The sequence below is a fragment of the Scyliorhinus torazame genome, chromosome 5, assembly GCF_047496885.1.
Source record: "Scyliorhinus torazame isolate Kashiwa2021f chromosome 5, sScyTor2.1, whole genome shotgun sequence".
In the NCBI taxonomy this organism is placed as follows: Eukaryota; Metazoa; Chordata; class Chondrichthyes; order Carcharhiniformes; family Scyliorhinidae; genus Scyliorhinus; species Scyliorhinus torazame.
In genome coordinates, this window is record NC_092711.1 from 111,286,287 (window position 1) to 111,308,436 (window position 22,150).

Genomic DNA, 22,150 nt, shown 5'->3' on the forward strand with positions numbered 1-22,150 from the left:
ATTTAAAATGGCGAATGAAAGAGGCTGATGGGTAAATCAGCAAACAGGACTCAAAAGGACAGCTGCAGGTAAAACAGTGTATTCGCCTCTGGGGACGTCAGTCCAGACCGATACCTGCCACCATCAACATCACAACAACCCAGCCATCTGCATTTTAATCAGCCATCCCCGGGAACAATTGCTACAAATTAGCAATTGAAAGCTGACCCAGATCTTTCGGTGCCAGCAGGGGCTGACACAAAGAAAGGCAAATGACCGCCCCCCCCCCCCCCCCCCCCCCGATCAAGGAATCACCCCATTACTGGAGCATATCGAACCAAGTGATTGGGACCAAGTTCAATCACTTGGAACCAGGTACGAGGTCCACCCCGAGAGGCGGGAAGCCCCTGGGGACTATAAGAATAGGGGCCAAGTTCAAATCGACCCTTCTCTTCCTGCTCGCAACCTGCGAGACCCTTCTACAAGAAACTGTAAGTGTTACTCCAGCGATCGCTACCAGATAGGCGCTCCTGACTATCGACTTGTACCAGCTTTTGAATCTCGCAGGCTCAGAACCAATTCGAAAGACCATTCGTTTCCCTGACCTGGTGGGCCATTTCCAAAGTTACGTATTGGCCTTTAGTGGTAGGTAGTAGTCTAGAAGTAGGATTATTGTATAAGTATTAATTGCTGTATATAATAAATGAGCGTTGATTTAACTCTTACAAAGCGGTGTGTTGCATTATTAATCATTACTTGGACTTGAACCACGTGGCGGTATCAGAAAGATACCTGGCGACTCATGAGCAAAGGTGACAGAATAAGAATAAATAAACTAAGGCTAAAACGAGCAACACATTCCCCTGCCTAAATTAGTTTAAACCCTCCCGAAGAGTACTAGAAAACCTCCCTCCCAGGATATTGGTGCCCCTCTGGTTCAGATGCAACCCGTCCTGCTTGTACAGGTCCCACCTTCCCCAGAATGCGCTCCAATTATCCAAATACCTGAAGCCCTCCCTCCGACACCATTCCTGCAGCCACGTGTTCAACTGCACTCTCTCCCTATTCCTAGCCTCGCTATCACGTGGCACCGGCAACAAACCAGAGATGACAACTCTGTCTGTCCTGGCTTTTAACTTCCAGCCTAACTCACTCAACTCGTTTATTACCTCCACACCCCTTTTCCTACCTACGCCGTTGGTACCAATGTGCACCACGACTTCTGGCTGCTCCCCCTCCCCCTTAAGGATCCTGAAGACACGATCTGAGACAGCCCTGGCACCCGGGAGGCAACATACCTTCCGGGAGTCTCGCTCGCGACCACAGAATCTCTTATCTATTCCCCTAACCATTGAATCTCCGACTACTTTGCTTTTCTATTCTCCCCCTTCCCTTCTGAGCCCCAGAGCCAGACTCAGTGCAAGAGACCTGGCCGCTAGGGCCTTCCCCCGGTAGGTCATCCCCCCCAACAGCATCCAAAATGGTATACTTGTTTTGAAGGGAAATGGCCACGAGGAATCCCTGCACTGTTTGCCTGTCTTGCAATGATTCTGCAGAACTGCTGGTGACTTAGCCAGAACAATGATTTATTAATGTACACGTGGTAAGGTAATGATCAGAATGCTATACAGCCCAGGTTATCACAGAGTTGCATTAGACTATCATGTAACTATCCTTATGTGCGACTGTCCTTGTGTACTCCTTACAACCTTCTGCTGGTAGCCAGATGTCACCTGACTGATATCTGACACCACCTCATGGGAGGTTACACTGCCGAATACATGTAATATATACAGGCTTATCACCACATCTCGTAACTTCTCAAAAGTATCAAGTAATTTATTTTTTCAAACAAATTCTGATAGTTCTGCAGTTTCTGGAAACATTTTGGTTGATGATGTTATTTTTAAAAATAAAGATCTAGTCTTTACAAAATAATTACCTAATACACCAATTCACTAATGATAATCAATGTTCACCACTGAATAAACGTAAACTTAATTATTGTTTTTGGCGATGAAATCAATACATAGTTAATATTGAAAAGGTACAGAAGGTTCAATGGCTGCAGGAAGCCACATGTTAGAGGTATAAAAGGGCTTCCTTGACCTTGTTACTAATGACGGTGAATACACTATGAAAGTATCAATTTTAAAACTAAATGTGATTACATATGCGTACTTGCAACTTCCTACATTACAACAGTGAATATATTTCAAAAATACTCCATTGGCTTCAAAACACTTTCGGAGGTCCAGTGGTCGTGAGAGGTTTTATAGAAATGTACATTTGTTCTAACTGTCCGCAAACTAGGATATATTACACTTGGTGTCCTCACCAAAGTCATTGATAAAGATTGGGTCTTAATTTTGTGTAATAACCACGTCGTTGACACCATTTTGAATCCTCTGTGAAACTCCAGGTGCACCATATACACAATTATTTGTAGTAAAATACAGTGAGTTGTTGTGATTCGGAATGCACTGTCTATAAATGGTGCTGGAATCTCATTGGACTGTAACTTCCATAAGGGAATTTGTTGCATTCTGAAAAAGAAAACAAAATAGTCGAACTCTGGGATTAAATGAGTCGCTGTACAAAGAGCTGGCATGGGAAAAATTGCCAAACAGACTCCTCTGTGCTCTAGCAGCCTTGTGTACATGTAAAGCGAGTGGAAACAACCTGGAACCTACTGCCTATGAGGTTGGAGATGCTGAGATGGTGGAAGGATTTCAATCGGAAATTGGACAGGCACTGAGAGAAATAAACCGACAGGGATTCAGGGATAGAACGGAAATGGACAGACTGGCTTGTTCCACAGAGAGCCAACACGGTCCCAAAGGGCTGAATGGCCCGATTCCCCACCCTCCAGATGCTGTGATCTCATGAGAGAAATTCAGCTGCTCCAGTCACTCCAACCAACTGGAGTCCCTCATCTCTGGTGCCATTCTCGTAAATGTCCTCTACACCGTCTCTAAGAACTTCACAACTTTCCTAAAGTGTGGGGCCCATATATAGGGTTCCATTCCAGAGGGATAGAATTGAAAAGCACGGTGGAAATGCCCAACTTGATTAGAACGATGGTTAGCTTACACTGGGAGCACTGTCAACATTGGTGATCTCTATTTCGAAAAGGGAAATAGAGGCACTGGATAAGGTGCAACAAAGATTCATAATATACAGAACTGAGAGCATTTAACATTCGGGAAAGGCTGGGGCTGCTTTTTTCTGGAAAAGAGAAGACCGATGGTGACCTAATGGAAGTCTTTCAAGATTATGAAGGGATTTAATAATCCAATAGGAATTTCAGTAGAAACCTCTACCCTGCGAGTGGTGAGAATGTGGAACTAGTTACCACAGCGAGTGGTTGAGGCGAACAGCAGGAATACATTGAACGTAAAGCTAAATACATACATGAGGGAGAAAGGAATAGAAGGAGATGCTGATGGGGGAGATGTAGAGGGGTGGGTGGAAGATCATGTGGAGCATAAATACTGACACAGACCACGGCTACCCTCAGTCGGTATGGGAATTTAACCTGTGCCGTTTGTGTCACTCAGCACAAACCAGCCATCCAGCCAACTGAGCTAACCGATCCCCGTGTAAATCTGGAATAATTCCTTAAATATTAGTGATTGCCTGTCTCCCACCATACTATTTAATGTAGTTTCCCAGTGCACCTCAGATAACCTACTCCTCATACCCTAATAATTTTCTTCTGTGAGAAGCACCAAGATAAATTAAATAAAAGAACCATGTAACCACCACAGCCCATCTTCATGGCAATGTGGCATGTTTTTAGGGGTTTCCAAACCAAAATGGGAATGAAACATCTTCGAACCTCCAAACACCCTTTCACACTTTGATCCTTGTGAAATGTGAAACCAGATATTCGCAAGAAGGATCAGAGAAAATTAGACCACTGGAGACGAAGCGATGAGACCGGCCAGTCCAGCAAAAAGATACCCTCTGACCATCCCCATTGACCAACAGAAAGAACAAATTGCAGTCCTGGATGTACTTGAGGACAGAAACAATAAAAGCAGAATCCAATCCCTGTAATCAGTTGTGAACTTGCTAGTGTCTCAGAAAGTGTGATGAATTACAAAATCCCTTCGCACATTGAGAGCAGGTGAACAGCCTCTCCCCAGTATTAACTCCCTGGTGTGACTGCAGAAGGCAAACCGAGAGAATCGCGCAGAGGAAAGCATCTTTGAGTTATGGGGGTGACACCCACGCAGACACTTGGAGAACATGTCACCACACGGACAGTGACCTGGGGCCAGGATTGAACACTGGTCCTCAGCTCTGTGAGACAGCAGTGCTAACCACTTCGCCACCTTATATATTGACGATTTAGATGAGGGAAAAAAATGCAATATCTGCAAATTTGGAGATTTCACAAGTTGCTTGGGAGGGTGAGCTGTGAGGAGGATGCAGAGATCCGTCAGTGTGATTTGGACAAGTCAAGTGAGTGGGCAAACGAATGGCAGATACAGTATCATTTGGAGAAATGCGAGGTAATCCAGTTTGGTAGCAAGAAGGTAGACTTAACTGAATGGTCATAAATTAGGAGAGGGCAATGTGCAACGAGACCTGGGTATCCTCGTACACGTCACTGAAGGTAAACAGCAGGCGGGAAAGAAGGCAAATGATATGCTCGCCTTCATTGCGAGCGGATTAGAGTACAATAAGAATGTTGTGTGCAGTTTGGTCTCCTTATCTGAGGAAGGATGTTCTTGCTCTCGAGGCAGTGCAGCAAATGTTTACCAAACTGATTTGTGGGATGGTGGGACTGACGTATAAGAGATTGAATCAGTTAGAATTGTATTCGCTGGAGTTCAGAAGAATGGGGGCGAGCTCATAGAATCCTATAATATTCTAACAAGACTTGACAAGGTAGATGCAGGAAAGATTTTCCTGATGGCGGGAGTGTACAGAACCAGAGGTCGCAGTCTGAGGATACGGGGGAGACCATTTAGGACAGAATTGAGGAGAAATTTCTTCAACCAGAGAGTGGTGAGTCTGTGGAATTTGTTACCACAGGAAATAGTTGAGGCCAATACATTGTATGTTTTCAGGAAACAGTTAGATATAGCACTTAGAGCGAAGGGAATCAAAGGACATAGTTGGGAAATCGGGATTAAGCTATTAAGTTGGATGATAAGCCATGATCATAATGAATGGCGGAGCAGGCGCAAAGGGCCAAATGGCCTCTTCCTGCTCCTATTTTCTATGTTTCTATGTAATCCGATCCCACACTAAGAGCAGGTGAATGGCCTCTCCCCAGTGTGAACTCGCTGATGTGTCTGCAGACTGGATAACTGTGTGAATCCACTCCCACAGAGGGAGCAGGTGAACGGTCTCTCCCCAGTGTGAACTCGCTGATGTGTCTGCAGACTGGATAACTGTGTGAATCCACTCCCACAGAGGGAGCAGGAGAATGGCTTTTCCCCAGTGTGAACTCGCTGGTGTTTCCGCAGGATGGATGAATCACTGAATCTTTCCCCACACTGAGAGCAGGTGAATGACGTCTCCCCAATGTGAACTCGTTGATGTTTCTGCAGATTGGATAACCAAGAGAATCCCTTCCCACACTGAGAGCAGGTGAACGGCCTCTCCCCAGTGTGAACTCGCTGGTGTTTCTGCAGGTCGGATGACTGAGTGAATCCTTTCCCGCACTGAGAGCAGGGGAATGGCCTCTCCCCAGTGTGAACTCGCTGGTGTGTCTGCAGACTGGATAACCGAGTGAAACCATTCCCACACTGAGAGCAGGTGAATGGCCTCTCCCCGGTGTGAACTCGCTGGTGTGTCTGCAGGATGGATAACTGAGCAAATCCCTTCTCACACTGAAAGCAGGTGAACGGCTTCGCCCCAGTGTGAATGCGTCGATGAATCTCCAGCTTAGACGGGACTCTGAATCCCTTCCCACAGTCCCCACATTTCCACGGTTTCTCCATGTTTTGCGTCTCCTCGTGTCTCTCAAGGTTGGACAGTCAGTGGAAGCCTTGTCGACACACAGAACATGTGCACTGTCTCTCCTCACTGTAAATGGCGTGATGTTTTTTCAGGCTGTGTAACTAGTTGAAGCTCTTTCCACAGTCAGTTCACTGGAACACTCTCACTCGGGTGTGTGTTATGTGGGTCTTGGTGCTATTCCAGTCGCATTCACATTTAAAATCTTTTGAAGCCGACAGATCGGACAAACATTTCTCCTTCTCGCCGATGATATTCAGAGCCCGATGATATTCAGATAAGGAGGAATCGAGTGAGTTTGTCACATCAAGATGTGATGTTTGAGATTTCTGTCTATAATTCCTCCTCTTCCAATATCCTTTGAAAACAATTTATAAAAGTCATCAGTTAGTACAGGATAGAAATTCAGAACAGACAATTCTAGTTCCTGTGGAACATTATTTCCTCTCTCGTTCTCCAAAAGCTGTAAATCTCCGTCCCACACAATCTCCCTCCACTCTCACTCTGCTGTATCTAATATTCACCCTCCCAATTCTCCTGAAGGTGCTGATTCATGTTGATTGACAGATCCAAGCTCAGCTCACTGCTTCCTGACCAGGACACAGAGATTAGAATAGGAGCAAGAGTAGGCCATTCGGCCCACTGAGTCTGCTCAACCATTCAATGAGATCCTTGGCCGATCTACCTCAGCACCATTTCCCACACAAACCCCTATCCCTCGATATCTTCAATATCTAGAAAACTATCAATATTTGTCTTGAACATACCTGATGACTGAGGCTTCACATTCCTCTGGGATAGAAAATTCCAAAACTTCACCACATCCTCAAGTGAAAAAATCCCTCCTCATCTCAGCTTTCACTCTATTTTCCTACCTGTTCCCCATAACCCTTAACTCCATTGTCAATAAAATATCTGTCCAACTTGTGCTTCAATATATTCAATGATCCCCCAGATACAACTGGTCCCTGTGGAAGAGAAAGCCAAAGACTAACAACCCTCTGAGGGAAGAGATGACTGGAAATCTATAACGTAGCTACAGTCTTATATTACAAGACGAGAAATAATAATATTTACTGTATTACAGAACCGTAAATAATATATCCAATCTGTACCATGTAACAACACATGACATATATCTCTGTCCATTATTAATTTAATGTCCCCTGAAATGTCAGCCATCTCCTGGCGAATCCATCCTTATCCACCTACCCTGCACATCTTTGGTTTGTGGGGGTGAGACCCACGCAGATACAGGGAGAATGTGCGAACTCCACGCGGACAGTGACCCGGGGCCGGGATCAAACCCGGGTCCTTGGCGCCGTGAGCCAGCAATGCTAACCGCTGTACCACCATGCCACCAGAAACCATTCTTTTCGTCAAATAAATGCGTCAACCTGTTAAGGAGATGGGGGAGAGGAGAGGGAAACACTTTGTGGAGCCGCGAACATTCACAAATTTGTTTTTTCCGAATTGAGCAATTTAGCGTGGTTCCAGTTTGGGCTCAAATCATCAATGAGGACTCTGATCTCTGGCAAGGAAGGAAACCCTGGCAGATGGGCAGGGAGGATTCACAAACACCCGCTGGAGGCCCCAAACCCCCAATAAGACCCATTGGTTTTATTGTCAGTCTGCAGACAGGAGCTGCAGAACTGAACCCAGGCAGAGGAGAGGGAGGGAAAAAACTGGGAGTGGAGGAAAGAAATGGTGCAGGTGGTGAGATGGGTTTGGATTTCAGCCCAGGGAGGAGGGAGAGTGTGTGGGACGGGTAAAACATTTCGAGAGAAACTCGAATTGTCTGTTCAGAATTTCTATCCTGGACTGACAGTGATGGCTTTTGGGGTTTTTTTAATAATAAAAAAAAATACATTTAGAGTACCCAATTCCTGAGGTGTCAAAGGCAGTTGTCTGGTAGGTTCTAAAGGCGGTGGTGAGGGGTGAGGTGATCTTGTTTAAGGTGCAGGGTGAAGAAAGAGGAGAGGTTGGAGTGGCAGAGGGTAATAGATGAGATGTTGGAGGTAGATAGGAGTTATGCTGAAGATGCGGACTCAGCGAAATTGAAAAAGAGGAAGGAACTACAGGCGAGCTTTGACCGACTATCTACCAGGAAGGTGGTGCGCCAACTGAGGCGAGCAAGGGGGCAATTTACGAGCACGGAGAGATGGCAGGGCGTATATAACGGGTCAGCTTCAGAGGGAGGCGGCGGCAAGGGAAATTGTTCAGGTGAGGGACAGGGCAGGGAAGTTGGTGGCTCCGGATCAGATTAACAAGGTCTTTGAGGAATTCTATGAGAGGTTGTACAGGTCAGAGCCACCTGGGGGAGACCGGGAGATGCAGGAATTTCAAGATGGGTTGGAGTACCCGAGGTTAGGGGAGGGGGACAGGGCGACATTAGAAGGAGTGATAGTGGAGCAGGAGATAAAAGATGCGATTGGGAGGATGCAGTCGGGGAAGGTGGCAGGGCCAGATGGGTTTCCGGTGGAATATTATAAAAACTTCAAGGATAAGCTGGTACCCCTGATGGTGGGGATGTTTGAGGAGGCGATAGGCAAGGAGGTGTTACCACAAACTTTGGGGCAGGCATAGTTGCTTAAAAAAAAAAAAGGATCCAGGGCAGCACGGTGGCGCAGTGGTAGCACTGCAGTCTCACGGCGCCGAGGTCCATGATTCGATCTCGGCACTGGGTCACTGTCAGTGTGGAGTTTGCACATTCTCCCTGTGTTTGCGTGGGTTTCGCCCCCACAAGCCAAAGATGTGCAGGGTTGGTGGATCGAACACGCTAAATTGCCCCTTAATTGGAAAAAATGAATTGGGTACTCTAGATTTTTTTAAAAGATAAGGATCCGACGGAGTGTGGGTTGTTTCGGCCCATATCACTTTTAAACGTGAACTCAAAGGTATTAGCGAAGGTACTGGCAGGTAGGCAGGAGGAGTGCATCCTGAAGGTGATAGGTGAAGATCAAACGGGGTTTGTGAGAGGGAGGCAGCTCTTTTCAAACGTTAGGAGGCTATTGAACGTGGTTATGGCACCGGCGGAGGGGAAGGAAACAGAGGTGGTTGTGGCAGTGGACGCCGAGAAAGCATTTGACCGAGTAGAATGGGGGCACTTGATAGCAGTTCTGGAGCGGTTTGGGATTGGTCCACGATTTGTGGACTGGGTAAAGCTACTGTATAAGGAGCCGGGGCTAGTGTCCGCACAACAAACATCAGCTCGAGATACTTTTCTCTCCACCGTGGGACTAGGCAGGGATGTCCTATGTCCCCCTGCTGTTTGCACTCGCGACTGAGCCGTTGGCCATCGCGTTAAGAGATTTGGGGGTATGGAAAGGGATTGTGCAGGGGGGTGAATAGAGCATAGGGTGCCCTTGTATGCCGACAACTTGTTATTATATGTGTCGGAACAGAGTGTGTCAAGAGGGGGAATATTGGAGCTGCTTCGGGTGTTTGGGTCTTTCTTGGGGTACAAATTAAATCTAAAGAGTGAGTATTTTGTGGTGTTTCAGCCGGGGGTGTGGGCAGGGGTGGGGGGGTTGGCATTCCGTAAGGCAGGGTCTCACTTTAGATATCTGGGGGTGCATGGTGCTCGGGATTGGGGGGGGGGGGGTTCTGTCACTGGAGGGTCGGGTACAGGCGGTTAAAATGAACGAGTTGCCGCGATTTCTGTTTATTTTCCATGCCTGCCGATTTTCCTGCCAAAGGCATTTTTTGGAGAGTTTTACGGAATAATTACCTTGTTCATATGGGGAGGGAAAGTGGCCAGAGTTAGAAAGGTGCTGCTACAGAGGGGAAGGCAGGCAGGGGGTTTGGGTCTTCTGAACCTGATGTATTATTACTGGCCGGCGAATGTGGAGAAGGTACGGAGCTGGGTCTGAGGGGTTGATTCCCAGTGGGTCAGAATGGAGGAACGTTTGTGTCGGGGGTCGGGATTGAAGGCGCTAACAACAGCGTTGCTCCCGATGGCCCCGGGGAAATACTCAGGGAGTCCGGTAATAATAGCTTCATTGAGAATTTGGAAGCAGTTTCGCCAACACTTCGGGTTGGGGGCAGGGTCAAGGGAAATGCCGATTTGGGGGAACCAGATTTGAGCCAGGGAAGTGGGATGGAAATTTTCAGAAATGGGAGGAGAAGGGCATTAAGACACTAAAAGATTTGTTTCTTGGGGGTCGGTTTTCAGGATTGAAGGAGCTGGGAGCAAAGTATGGGCTGGAGCAGGGGGAAATGTTTAGATACATGCAGGTTCGCGATTTTGGCAGGAACAAGATACAGAGCTTCCAGGTGGAGCCGGCCTCCACATTGCTAGAAGAGGTGCTGACGACAGGGGGACTGGAGAAGGGGGTAGTGTCGGCAGTTTACGGGGCTATTTTGGAAGAGGAGAAGGCACCACTAGAAGAGATCAAAGCAAAGTGGGAGGAAGACTTGGGAGAGGGTATGGAGGAGGGTTTCTGGTGTGAGGTGCTCCGGAGGGTGAACGCCTCCACCCCGTGCATGACGTTGGGGCTGATACAGCTAAAGGTGGTATACAGAGTGCAGCTCACGAGGGCAAGGATGAGCTGGCTGTTTGAGGGGGTAGAAGATGTGTGTGAATGTTGCGGGGGGGGGGGGGGGGGGGGGAGGGGGAATCACATTCATATGTTTTGGTACCCTGACCAAAGCTGGAGGATTACTGGAAGGAGGTTTTTAGGGTAATCTCTAAAGTGGTGCACGTGAAACTGGACCCGGGCCCTCGGGAGCCTCGTTGATCCCCGAAGGCGGATCCTGTTGGGGTTGAGATCAACCTCTCCACCCTGTGCCGTGGCGGGGGGACTGCTGCAATTCCTGACTCTTGAGAATGTTAAGTTTGAACTGAGGGGAAGGATGGTGGGGTTCTACAATTCATGGGCATTATTCATTATGCACTTTCAAGAATTGGATAACATCGAACATTATGGAGGGGGGCGGGGGGTGTTGGGAGGAGGGGGTCTGTATGTGATAATGGTGACTATGGTTGATTCCTAATTCCTTTTTGTTCTCTAACATGCGGGATGCTGTTTGGGGGTTTGGTGGGAGGATGAGATTGTTATTGTTGATTTGGGGATTGATATTGTCTTCGTTACTGCTTATTGTTTATTGTTGGTGGGTGTAAATTTGGAAGAAAATATGATAAAGGAGAATAAAAATATATTTTTTAAAAAGAGTATCCAATTCATTTTTCCCCCCAATTCAGGTGTCATTTTAGCGAAGCCAATTCACCTACACTGCACATCTTTTTGGATTGTGGGGGTGAGACCCACACAGACACGGGGACAATGTGCAAACTCCATATGGACAGTGACCTGGGGCTGGGATCTAACCCGGGTCCTCGGCTAACCACTGAGCCACCGTACCTGCCCCTAGTGATGACTTTTGTAAACTCCTTTTACAGGATATTACAAGGGAAGCATTTATAGATGGAAACTCAAATCGAATTCACATCAAAGATTTAACAGAGTCACTCCATTCATCAGGACCTGAATATCATTGGCCTGTGAATGTAGAAGAAGAAATGTTTGTCTGTAGGAAAATATTTTCAAGATGAGTATGACTGAAAAAAAAACGATACACTCACACTCGACTCGAGTGAGAGTGTTCCAGTGAACTTGTGGGTTCGAGATCAGACCAGGGCTGCACAGTAGCGCAGTGGTTAGCATTGCTATCCCACAGCGCCGAGGTCCCAGGTGCGAACCCGGCCCCACATCACTGTCTGTGTGGAGTTTGCGCATTCTCACCGTGTCTGCGTGGGCTTCTCCCCCACAGCCCAAAGATGTGCAGGTTAGGTGGATTGGCTGCACTAAATTGCCCCTTAATTGGAAAAAATAATTGGGTACTCTAAATCGATATTTAAAAAAATAGAGCAGACTGCGGAGGGGTGAGCAAAGTGTTTCACTCGGGCTTTGACAAAGGGCTCGAGGTGCTGCAATTCTAATCAATAAACAGATTCCTCTTTCGGTCACCAGGATCGTTGTGGATACTAATGGGAGATACGTGGTGGTCAGTGGGTCATTGGCAGGTACATTGGTGGTACTGCTGAATGTCTATGCCCCTAACTGAGACGATGGGCATCACGGTAGCTCAGTGGTTAGCACTGTTGCTTAACAGCGGCAGGGACTCAGGTTCGATTCCCGGCTTGTGTCACTGTCTGTGCGGAGTTTGCATGTTCTCCCTGTGTTTGTGTGGGTTTCCTCCGGTGCTCCGGTTTCCTCCCACAGTCCCGAAACATGTGCTCATCAGGTGAATTGGACATTCTGAATTCTCCCTCAGTGTACCAGACAGGGGCCATAGTGTGGCAACCAGGGGATTTTCACAGTAACTTCATTGCCGTGCTAATAATAAAGAATGTGGCAATAACAAGGATTATTATTATGTGGCATTTGTAAAAAAATTGTTGGGATCCATCCCAGACCTGGATACAAATCAATTAATTTTGGAAGAGTTTATTTCAATTGTGAACTGGATCCGAAAATGGACTGGTCCAAACTGATTCAACCACTACAAATACACAAAGATGGAGTGAAATCTGGACGGACCACCCGGCAGCGACCCAGGCACCGGAAATGACAACATGACAACAGCAAACCCAGCAAAAGATAAAGAAAAGCTATTCATTAGCAGATTGTAAAAGGATTATGGGACACAGATTTATGATCATGAGCAAGATCTACTGGGGAGATATGAGGAAGAAATTTTACACAGTGAGTGATAATGATCTGAACTCAATGCTCACACACAAAGGTCGATAAACTCCAGGTCCTGATAACTCGAATGGTGCTGCTAGAATTTGATGTGAGGATTGGTTGTGAGTTTCCTGTCTGCGAATCCCTTTCTAAGCCCCTGTGAAAGAAGTTTACAAAGGCACCATTGTCAGTCCAGAAATGAAATTCAGGAAAGATAAACGTTTCTCCTGGTTTGAGTTTGCTGTGTGTAAATCCTCCCCTACTAATCCCCTGTAAAAGGAGTTTACAAAATTAATCACCATCTGTCCAGGATAGAAATTCACTACATTCTCCCCTCCTGCTCCCTGGTCCAGGATGATAGCTCATGCACCGCCCCCCCCCCCCCCCCCCGACCACCACCACCCCCCGCCTGCAAACTGTCCCTCTTGTCCTCAGCAGTCCCCTGATTTGAGGGTGATGTTGACTCAGGATTGCGAGTTTCTGCCCTGGGTCTTCATGTGGCTGAACAGAGCCGCAGAGCTTTGGACACATGGGACAGAATGTCTAATAAGACAGTGAAATCCGGAGAGCAGGATTTGATTCCTTTTCTTTCCATCTCTGCCACCGCTTTGCATCATCAATAAGACATTGGGACTCAAAGACTAATCCAATTTGATGGACAAGTTGTCTCCATTCTGAACAATGGGGAACAAGCTCCTCCCCCCACAAAGATGACAAACGCGCATGCGCCCTAATGCACATCCAATAAAGATGGCGGCCGTTAACCCGAGCCGAACTGAGGAGCTGCAGCCCCGCCCGGTACAAACGGGGTCCCGTAAACATTTCCGAGGTTTGCGATTGCAACAACTTTACACAACGTTTCCGCCCACCCCCGCGGTCTCTCGCTCCCTCCATATTGTTAAATGCCTCTCACAGATTTCAGATCTGAAAACACAGCTCTTCTCCATCGCCATTACCCACACTGCGCATGCTTCAATCACAACGGCTCCGCCCCTCATTCACTTTGATTGGTTGGAAGACCAGCCGCTCTCGGTCGGTCCTCCAACCCGCCCCCTCTCTCTCTTGGTCCAGAGCTGCCGCCAATCACTTCCCGGGCATTGTGAAGTGGCGCATGCTGGAGCTAGACAACTGTGCGCAGGCGCGGGGACGGAGTTTGGAGCATGCGCAATTCCAGTGTTGGCCTCGAGGAGAGAGTCCTTTGTCCTGGAAAAGCGGAGTCAGCGTCAGGCGGTGGGTGGGAGGATTTGGAAACACTTTGTGGATCCGCAAACCCTTCACAATCATTGTCAGCTCCCTGGTTTGCAGCTGCGGAGCTTCTCCCTCCCTCCCGGGAACAGGCCCAGGTTAACTGGCACCATCCTGCTTCAGCCACTGGAGGATGGTTCACATCAGAGGATGGGGGAGGGGGGATAATAACTAAGAGCTTACACTTTGCACTCAAATCAATGAGGTCTCTGATCTCTGGCAAGAAAGGAAACCCTGGCAGATGGACGGGGAGGATTCACAAACACCCGCTGGAGGACCCAAACCCCCAAAAAGAACCCGCAGATCCCGGGTTTGCAGCTCCCGGGCTTGTTTGCTTCATGTCGGGCCATCTTGTGGAGCAGCAGGGTGGGCGGCGCTTCGGGGCTCCAGTGACCAGGAGAGAAAACGATTGATTGTATTTTCACTCTGCACAGAGAAAATTAAGGGGCAGCCTGCTTGAAGCCGCAGGAGCAGGTGTACATTATTGGGTGGGATGCTGCCAGAACTCTTGAGTCCAGGGAATGGGCTGGTTGGCAGCCAGAACAGTTGGAAATGGTGCTGCACTGATCCATTGTGCGGGTTAAACAGCATCCAGACACCATGCAGCCTGGCACTGTGGATTCAAATACAGGGTAACCCGATAAAATGTGCAATGGGTGGTCTCCCTGTGTTTTGGATTCCAGCACCGCAGGAAGAAGAGGGAGTGGGACGGTGATTTACTGCTTTACAAGAACAAGTGAAGAAAACTGTCAAAACTAGAAATGTTTGTTCTGAATTTCTATCCTGTACTGACAGTGATGTTTGTAAACTCCTTTTACAGGATATTTGAAATCTAGAGGTGTGAAATCATCCAACCTGGAAAGAGACAAGGACATCCACACCATAGAGAAACTGTGGAAATGTGGGCACTGTGGGAAGGAATTCCATTCTCCATCCCAACTGGAAACTCCTCAGCGCAGTCATACTGGGGAGGGACCGTTCACCTGCCCCGTGTGTGGGAAGGGATTTAATCGATTATTCAACCTTCGCACACACCAACGAATTCACACTGGCGAGCGGCCGTTCACCTGCTCTGTGTGTATGAAGGGATTCAGCAGTTCATCACACCTGCTGAAACACCAGCGTGGTCACACTGGGGAAAAGCCATTCATCTGTTCCATGTGTGGAAAGGGATTCACTAATTCAACTGACCTCCTGACACACCAGCGAGTTCACACCGGGGAGAGGCCGTTCATCTGCTCCATGTGTGGGAATAGATACACTCAGTCACAAAACCTCATGAGACACCAGCGAGTTCACAAGTAACTTCTGAAGGTAGATTCTCCTGTCATTGATCAGGTAATCACATCCAGGACTGACCCATGTTCATTCTGATAGTTGTGGTTAGTGTCTGCTGCTGTTAATCACTATAATCAACTGGAATTAACTATTCAGTTATTTGTTCTGCAGGTTAAGAGAGAATAATTGATCATCCAGGGTCTAACTGAATGGCAGAACAAACTCAAACGGCTGAACAACCTACTCCAGTTCATAGAATCATCGAATTTACGGTGCAGAAGAAAGCCATTCAGCCCATGAGTCTGCACCGGCCCTTGGAAAGAGCACCCTACTCAAGCCCCATGCCTCCATCTTATCCCCCTTTATCCCAGTAACCCCACCTAACCAGTTCCTGTGTAGTATTACCTGAGACTTCACCCACTCTCTAACTCTGCTCCAGTGCTGAAGCCACTTCCCCAGTCTCTTCCCCAGCTCTCCCATCACTTTCCATTCATCAGCTGGTGTTTGAGTCCATGTTTATTAGGGACATGGGAACAGGAGGAGGTCATTTATCCCCCTCAAGCCTGTTCTCTTATTCATCGAATTCATGGCTGATCTGTGGCCTAACTCCATTTAGTCAGATATTATTTTAATCCTGACTTCCCCAGTCTGTTACAATGTGATTTAAAACAATCAGACCATTAATGTAGGAGAGTGTCCCCAAAAAATTCTCAGAAACATCAACTGACAAATTAGACAGAAACTGACACTGAGGGGCACACGCTGATGTAGCGGTTAGCACTGCTGCCTCACGGCACCGAGGACCCTGGTCCGATACTGGCCGCAGGTCACTGTCCGTGTGGAGTTTGCACATTCTCCACGTTTCTGCGTGGGTCTCACTCCCTCAACCCAAAGATATGCAGGGTAGGTGGATTGGCCACGCTAAATTGCCCCTTCATTGAAAAAAGAAACTGACACTGAGTCACACAATGGGAAGGATGTGATTGCACTGGAAAGGTTGCAGAGGAGAGTCACCAGGATGTTGCCTGGGCTGTTTTACGAGCAGAGAAGGCTGAGGGGGAATATAATTGAAGTGTACAGAATTATAAAGGAAATAGGGTAGATAGGAGGAAACTTTTCCCCACAGTACAATAATAATCTTTATCTTTGTTGTCACAAGTAGGCTGACATTAACACTGCAATGAAGTTACTGTGAAAAGCCCCTAGTCGCCACATTCAGGCGTGTGTTGGGGTACACAAAGGGAGAATTCAGAATGTCCAAATTACCCAACAGCACGTCTTTCGAGACTTGTGGGAGGAAACCGGAGCACCCGGACGAAACCCACGCAGATGCGGGGAGAACATGCAGACTCCACACAGACAGTGACCCAAGCCAGGAATCGAACCTGGGACCCTGGAGCTGTGAAGCAACAGTGCTACTGTGCCGCTGGTGAGGGGTCAATAACCAGGGGGCACAGATTTATGGTCAGGGGCAAGAGATTTAGAGGGAATTTGAGGAAAGCTTTTTCACCAGAGGGTGATGGGCATCTGGTACTCACTGCCTGAAAGGTTGGTCGAGGCAGGAACCATTCATTTCAAAAAGAGAAATGCAGAACAATATATATTAATGATTTGGATGAGGGAACAAAATGTAACATCTCACAGTTTGCAGATGATACCAAGTTAGGTGGGAGGGTGAATTGTGACGAGGATGCAGGGATCCTACAGCATGATCTGGTCAGGTTGGGCGAGTGGACAAATCAATGGCAGATGCAGTATAATTTGGATAAGTGTGAGGTTATTCACTTTGGAAGCAAAAACTGGAAGGTAGCTTACTATCTGAATGGTTGTAAATTGGGAGAGGGGAGTGTGCAGTGGGACCTGGGTGTCCTTGTGCACCAGTCGCTGAAGGTAAGCATGCAGGTGGTAAAGAAAGCTCATGGTATGTTGGCCTTCATTGCGAGAGATTTCGAGTATAGAAGCAGGGATATGTTGCTGCAAATATACAGGTTCTTGGAGTATTGTGTGCAGTTATAGTCACCCTCCCTGAGGAAGGATGTTGTTGATTTCGAAGGAGAGCAGCAAAGGTTTACCCAACTGATTCCAGGGGTGGTGGGACTGTCATATGAGGAGAGATTGACTAGGTTGGGATTGTTCTTATATCATAGAATTTACAGTGCAGAAGGAGGCCATTCAGCCCATCGAGTCTGCACCATCTCTTGGAAAGAGCACCCTACCCAAGGTCAACACCTCCACCCTAACCCCATAACCCCACCCAATACTAAGGGCAATTCTGGACACTAAGGGCAATTTATCATGGCCAATCCACCGAACCTGCACATCTTTGGACTGTGGGAGGAAACCGGAGCACCCAGAGGAAACCCACGCACACACGGGGAGGATGTGCAGTCTCCGCACAGACAGTGACCCAAGCCGGAATCGAACCTGGGACCCTGGAGCTGTGAAGCAATTGTGTTATCCACAATGCTACCGTGCTGCCCTTGTTGGAGTTCAGAAGAATGAGGGGGATCTCATAGTGACTTATAAAATTTTAACAGGACTAGACAGGGTAGATGCAGGGAAGGTGTTACCAATGATGGGTGATTCCAGAACCAGGGGTCACAGTCTGAGGATTCAGGGTAAATCATTTTGGACAGATATAAGGAGACATTTCTTCAAAGAGTGGTGAGCCTATGGAATTCATTAACACAGGAAGTAGTTGATGCTAAAATTTTGAATATATTCAAGAGGCGGCTAGATAGCACTTGGGGAGAATGGGTCAAAGGCTATGGGGAGAAAGCAGGATTAAGCTATTGAGTTGGATGATCAGCCACAATCGTGATGAATGGTGGAGCAGGCTCGAAGGGCCAAAAGGCCTCATCCTGCTCCTATCTTCTACGTATCTATGTTGGCATCTCCACATCATTACAATGCATCTGTGTAAGTGGCTTCCTGTTATCTGAAATGTACTGATTGGAAGAAACTGTAGTTAGCGAAGCAGCAGAAAGGGAATCAGAGTGACTGATGAATAAATTCACTTTGACATTGTTCCAGGGATCAAATTAAAGACCCAGGTATAGGGGTATCGAACAATCAACAAAGTTGATGTGTGAATTGTTAACAACACCTGCAACATTTTACTGTGACAAAGGTACTGTATAAAACATGCTGTAGTTACTGAAGACTGGGATGGTACTCAGTTATTCATTGGGTTGATACAATCATAATGCAGAAAGGCCAGTTGTATGCAGAAAAAAATTAATTCAGTTTTCACACTTACTAACATCTGCACAGTCACACTGGAGGCAGACTGTTCAAATACTTCGCAGTTAACACTCCAGCTTCAAAACATCAATAGATTTGTTAAGCGATTGGTGCATTGTGATTGGTGAGAGGCTGTTTAAATGTTGTGCGTGTGGACACAGATTCATTCATCCCACCTGATCACTCACGAGTTGTTTCAAATTTGACTAGCTTCTAATGTTATATCCAGGACGGGGTGGCATGTGGTGCAGTGGTTAGCACTGGGGCTGTGGCGCTGAGGACCTAAGTTCGAATCCCGGCCCTGGGTCACTGTCCGTGTGGAGTTTGTACATTCTCCCCATGTTTCACCCGCACACCCCAAAAAATGTGCAGGTTAGGTGGATTAAATTGCCCCTTAATTGGAAAAAATAAATTGGGTACACTAAATAAAATTTAAAGATGGAAAACAATTATATCCAGGACAGCACTATGGTATAGAACCAATCCACTGGGGCTTTTCAAACAATTAATTACTAATTTCCTATCTGAGCCCTTTAGCTAATCAGATCACAAACGATAATTTAGACTTCACCAAGATTGCTATATGGAGCGATTACCCATCATTCACAGCGTGTCAGAATGTGACCCATGTTCCCTACAAGGAGAGACTGCGCAGGCGCGGAGACTGCTGTGATTGGAGCATGCGCAGTTTGGTTAACGGGTTAAGAACCCGCGCTTTCGGGTGAGAAAGGACTGGAGAGGAATGGGGCTGATTGTGTGCCGGGGGAATGGGAAAACTTCTTGAAAAACCATGTTTCGGCCTCATTCCGAATTCCAAACTACCGGGCCCCGCGTGCGGCTCCTCCGAGACTTTTGTTGGAGCCGGTTTAACGACCGCCATCTTTACCGGTTAAGGGCGCATGCGCGATGCTCCCTGTCCTGGCAGGAGAGAATGTTGTGAATTTCTCTCCTGGACTGACAGGGATGGATTCTGGAAACTCCTTTTACAGGGGGTTGGTCAGAAGGAGGGTGCTTGCAGATGGGAAACCAATGTCCTTTTTCTTGTGGAGCATTTTACTGGAGTCATGTTTTGAGCATTTCCAAACTCTGTCTCCCTATTCGGTCATGTAAGTGGATTGTAGATTGCTGTGAGTGTTAGACTGTATTGCCACTACTCATTCACCCCCTGCTTCCACGCCGAGTTCAAAGCTGCAGGCTCCTGCTGATCAATGTCTGCCTCCAGTGGGGATGTGGGGCAGCTGTCAGGCGCAGTAATCTCAAAGGGTTGGAGGAAATGATACTCCATATGCTTCACCGAATGTCTATGCATTTATCGTATGTCCTATGTTTTTCATTTATGGAATGATCTGCCTGGACGATACGCAGAACAATACTTTTCACTGTACCTCGGTACACGTCTCAATTTTATGTAGGGGTGAAGGTGGGAGGTGGACCAGGAGTGTGTTCGAATAATCAAGTTTAAAGGTAACAGTTGTGTTTATATATTTATAAGTTTCAGAAGCAGATGACCTGAGGCAGTGGTTAAGTGAGACGATGTTACTGAAGTGGAAATAGGCAGTCTTAGTGATGGTGCAGATATATAGTCGGAAAATCAACTTCTGGTCAGATATGACACTAAGGCTCTCCCCATCTTATTCCGCTTCAGAAAGTTGCTGGGGAAAGGGATGGAGTTGGCAGCTAGAGTTGAAACGGGGACTGAAGACAACGGCTTCAGTCTTTCCAATATTTAATTGGAGGAAATTTCTGTTCATGCAGCACTAGATGTCAGAGAAGTCAGGACAATGTATGAGTTGGGGGGGAACTTGGAGATGATGTCCTTCACATAAACCTGCTACCTCTTGTCCATCTAGGTGGTAGGGGCCGAGGGTTTGGAAGACTGTGTCTGGTTGTAGATAAATAGATCTTTCTCCTTCAACCCCTGCTTTTCCCACTTCTCCCTCCATCTCCCACAGAGACCAGCGTCTTGTGTCAGTCCAGACTGGATGGCAGCCTCCCTTCCCTGAAGGACATGAGTGATCCAGTTGGGCTTCTGCAACAATCCAGCAGTTTTCCAGGTCACTTTTTTCCGAGTGCTGGCCCCACAAATGACCAAGTTTATTTCGCTCAGTTTCAGAAGCTGTTTTTGTGGTTTCTTTCTCACTTTTTTTTTGTTTTAAATCAATTTCACAGGATGTAAGAAGGGGAAGGACTTGCAGTCTGGAAACTCAGCCTAATCATTCCGTCAAAACGTGACAGTCGCTGAAATTTTTGTAACCTGAATATCATCGAATTTTGAACATTGAACTGAAAAGCACTGTTCACAGTGGGGAGAAACCGTTTTCTGGGTGGATGAGATTTCTGCCAACATCTGGCCTGTCAAAACAGAAGTACAGTCATTCCATGGAGAAACCATGGAAATGTGGGGACTGTGGTAAGGGATTTAGTTACCCATCCAAGCTGGAAATTCATCGGCGTAGCCACACTGGAGAGAGGCCGTTCACCTGCTTCACATGTGGAAAGGGATTCGTTAGGTCATCCCACCTGCTGTCACACCAGCGCCTTCACACTGGGGAGAGACCGTTCACCTGCTCCGAGTGTGGGAAGGGATTCACTCAGTCATCCAAACTGCTGTCACACCAGCGAGTTCACACTGGGGAGAGACCGTTCACCTGCTCCGAGTGTGGGAAGGGATTCACTGCTTCATCCTACCTGTTGACACATCAGCGAGTTCATACTGGGAAAAGACCGTTTAAATGCCCAGACTGTGGGAAGTGCTATAAAAGTTCCGGTGTACTGATGCGCCATCAACATGTTCACCGTCAGGAGAGACCATTCAGGTGCTCTTACTGTGGGACTGGGTTTAGACAATCATATAACCTCATTGTACACCAGCGAGTTCACACTGGGGAGAGGCCGTTCACCTGCTCTGATTGTGGGAAGGGATTCACTCAGTCATCCAACCTGCTGAAACATCAAAGAATTCACAACTAACTACAACGGTTCAATTCTGCTGTTAATCACATCCAGGACTGAAATATGTTGAATGGGTCTGTTTCTGCTGAGTTGATCAATCCCGGGTGGCATAGTAGCACAGTGGTTAGCACTGTTACTTCACAGCGCCAGGGACCAAGACTCGATTCCCGGCTTGGGTCACTGTTTGTGCAGAGTCCGCACGTTCTCCCCATGCCTGCATATGTCTTAGTATTGATTGGAAAGTATAATTATGGACATGTGCTTGTTAGTATTGCAATAAGGTCAGCATATCGATGCTGTAATTGGTTAACTACAATCATGGGAGACAAATGAGGTAATTGGAACCACCAGTTGTGATTGTGTAATTATGGGCGAAAAACAAATGCAAACCTCTGATTGGTATATGTAAATTACCTTCCTGTAAGACGACCGGAAGGTATAATAATGTATTGTTTAGGGAGTCTGTATACTATTCTCTGGAGATAGCTCCCATATGCATATGTCTGAATTAAAAACCGGCAAGAAAGATACTCCATGGGTCGCTTGGTCAGTTACATGAACAGAAAGTTTGACAACTGCAAGTTCCCCAAACACCAGATATTGTTTCTGAATGCTCCCCGCCCACCTGCCAGGGTCTGCTTACTGCGCAGGCTCAGTTCACAGCTTGGCGTGTGATTGACGGCAACTGCTGACCAATAGGAAATGAGGGAATGCCTGGAGGACTGATTTTGGGGATGGTCCACCAACCAATCAGAATGTGAGGGCGGGACTTACTGTTGACAATGGGC

At 47.2% G+C, this 22,150-nt stretch overlaps 2 long non-coding RNA genes across 4 annotated transcripts; one reads left to right on the forward strand and one right to left on the reverse strand.

Annotated features, from left to right (window-relative positions):
- Positions 1–1,793: 1,793 nt before the first annotated feature.
- LOC140419429 (uncharacterized) lies at positions 1,794–12,992 on the reverse strand. Its single transcript, XR_011945781.1, has 2 exons — positions 12,695–12,992; positions 1,794–6,313 (listed from the first exon to the last, which is right to left on the reverse strand). It is a non-coding gene; the product is annotated as an uncharacterized lncRNA (long non-coding RNA).
- A 410-nt stretch (positions 12,993–13,402) lies between these two features.
- LOC140419430 (uncharacterized) lies at positions 13,403–21,892 on the forward strand. Of its 3 annotated transcripts, none has more exons than XR_011945784.1 (3): positions 13,403–13,473; positions 14,710–15,227; positions 20,580–21,892. It is a non-coding gene; the product is annotated as an uncharacterized lncRNA (long non-coding RNA). The 3 variants fall into 3 exon arrangements; XR_011945783.1 differs by lacking the exon at positions 13,403–13,473 and adding an exon at positions 13,806–13,874; XR_011945782.1 differs by lacking the exon at positions 13,403–13,473 and having other exon boundaries at positions 13,821–15,227.
- The last annotated feature ends 258 nt before the right edge of the window (positions 21,893–22,150 follow it).